At 39.9% G+C, this 2633-nt stretch overlaps 1 long non-coding RNA gene across 1 annotated transcript; it reads left to right on the top strand.

Annotated features, from left to right (window-relative positions):
- The first annotated feature begins 515 nt into the window (after positions 1 to 515).
- On the top strand, positions 516 to 1348 carry LOC147306096 (uncharacterized). The gene is made up of 2 exons (XR_015126625.1): positions 516 to 595; positions 1178 to 1348. It is a non-coding gene; the product is annotated as an uncharacterized LOC147306096 (long non-coding RNA).
- Positions 1349 to 2633: the final 1285 nt, after the last annotated feature.

The following is a 2633-nucleotide window of genomic DNA, read 5'->3' as shown; positions in this document are numbered from 1 at the left end:
AACCAGTGAATTTAATAATGGCTCGTCCTTCCTTTAGTTGTTTGTTGTAACTAATCAAATAATCATTATTCTAATGAAGTCTGACTATAATGTTTAGATTCCATTATCCGTGTTTTTACTGAAACTGTTACACAAGCCCAAACTGAGTTGGAATAGAAATAGTATAAAATCTGTAACAGGAATCACATTATGTCTGTTATATATATGATATATGTATTATATAATTCCCATCTTGTTCTTCAAGCTCGTCTACACAGCAAATTCAAAAGTGTTAAATTTTTTGGTGTTAATAGTCTCCTTGCAAAAGTAGAGTTAATTTTACTCTAAGTAGAGTCACATTCTTTTAATGTAACTCTGAGGTGTAAAATGATAGTAGTTAAAATCGAGTGTTAAAAATGAGTGTTTCTCTGTCAAATCTGGAGGTGTTACAATAGAAACATTAACTCTTGACCTCTTAACTCTGAACTCCTACAGGGGCTATGACACCAACAGAGTAAATTCACAGACTCCGCCCCCAGCACGGCTCCAATCGAAGCTGAAGTGAAGCCGTTTCAGAACATTTTGCTCTACATATTTGAGTTGTTTGCCATGCTTGGTAAGTCATTTTTTCAAAGATTGTTTCAATTATTATTATGAGCTTTTACTTCTGTGGCTCTTTGGAGTTGAGACAAAGCTGTGTGGAAGGCATTAGCCATGTTGCTCGCTGATAGCATAATATTCTGTTTTAGCTAGCTGAAAGGTATTGTTTGCGGGCAAATACCACAGCCTTGAAAAGCTTGCATGTGAATTTTCAGTCAAACTTTTGGTCAAATACACCTAAAACAATGTCTAGAATGTAAATGTTGGTATAATGGTGCTACTTGAAGCCTGAAAACGATCGCCCATAAAAAAAACGAGCAAACAGCAGTAGCTGACGTCCTGACTGGATTCTACGTTAGCATAGATCCCTCCAGAGTTTTGTGCACACGGTTTAGGTAAAAATGAAAAAGGTTGAGGTTTTACATTTAGTTCAGTATTACCTGTTGCCTGTGTCCTTGGCTTTTGGGAAAATACTTTACACAAGTAATGGCTCAAAGAGGATTCCTTTTTTTTTTTTTTTTTACTGTGCTGCAATTGTTTACTGGATTATTTGTGCCATTAATTAATGTCAACAAATTTTTATTCAATCTCCGCACAGGATATGCTTGTGAAGATGGAATATGGGGGAGAGCAGAAGTGCGTTGAAGTTCCACAAAGGGATGAATGAAGGACATGCATATTGTATTGAAGAAATAAGTGATGAGAATGCTGTTATTTGCATTTACCATGTCAGACCTTTTGATAAACAAAATTCTAATGAAAGTGAGAACATGTACACTGTTACATCTTTCAGAAAATGTTTTGAAATTGTGGTGCACAGTTCAGAATAAATGTTTTTCAAAAACCATTGCGTCTTTTTAGGAAATGTTTATTTCCAAAAGAAATTTCTAGAAGTTCAGAACAGTAAAATTCCCGCTTTTTAGAATGAATTAGAAGATAACTCTTACGTAGTTAAACTAAAATACTCTTTGAGAGTTAATATATAAACTCTTAACACCAAGTGTTAAATTATCAACTCCAGACAGATTTGGTGTTTAACACTAAATCAGAGTTAACGTACCAACTCTCCAAAAATAGTTAAATTAACACTCTCTGGTGTGGACCCATATAGACACTTTAATAGTGTTGAAATCAAATCCGACAGTGTTAATTTGGACATGCTGGATTTGCTGTGTACCAGGCCTGGGACCTTGAGAGTCCTGCGCAGTATCTTTGCTGTTCCTAGGATTGCGTCTTCAGTTCTCTGGTGTTGTTCCTGGAATCTGCTGGACCCACTTGCCTAGCTTGGGGGTCATCGCACCAAGTGCTCTGATTACCACTGGGACCACTGTTACCTTCACCCTCCACATCTTCTCGAGCTCTTTTCTGAGCCCTTGGTACTTCTTGTGTTCCTTCTTCCTGATGTTGCTGTCATTCAGTATCACTACGTCTATCGCTATGGCCGTCTTCCTCTGTTTGTCCACCACTTAGCTTGGTCATTCTCGACCACCCTAGGGGGCATCTCCCATGGACTTCCAGGCCATACTCAGCACAGATGTTCCTGTATTCTATGCGGCCACTTGTTTATGGCCTTCAATGTATGCACTGCCTGCTAGCATCTTCCACCCTGCTGTTATGTGCTGGATTGCCTCAGGGGCATCTTTACACAGCCTCCACCTGGGGTCTTGCCTCGTGTGGTAGACCCCAGGCTCTTTGGATCTTATGCTCAGAGCTTGTTCCTGTGCTGCCATGATTAGTGCCTCTGTGCTGTCTTTCAGTCCAACCACTGCTAAGACTTCTGTATGTATTACAACTTCCTAAAGTCACAACAGTTGGACTTTGTTTCTGACAGAAACATGGCTCCACCCTGGTGAGTCTATAGCTTTCTCGGGACAGGTTCCTCCTAATTTCTCATTCTTCAGCCTCCCTCGGTCCTCTGGTAGGGGGGGAGGCTTAGCCACCGTGTTCAACGCTCGATTTCATTGCCATCAAACATTACAGCACGACTCATTTTCTAGTTTTGAACTCCAGCTGTTTGAGTTACACCTAAACTCTGCTGCGCCTTTGCTGTGTGC

The sequence above is a fragment of the Aulonocara sp. 'chitande type north' Nkhata Bay genome, linkage group LG20, assembly GCF_057382095.1.
Source record: "Aulonocara sp. 'chitande type north' Nkhata Bay isolate Kocher_YH1m ecotype deep benthic linkage group LG20, A_spYH_male_GT1.1, whole genome shotgun sequence".
Lineage (NCBI taxonomy): Eukaryota > Metazoa > Chordata > Actinopteri > Cichliformes > Cichlidae > Aulonocara > Aulonocara sp. 'chitande type north' Nkhata Bay.
This window is presented reverse-complemented; position numbering and strand designations above follow the sequence as displayed.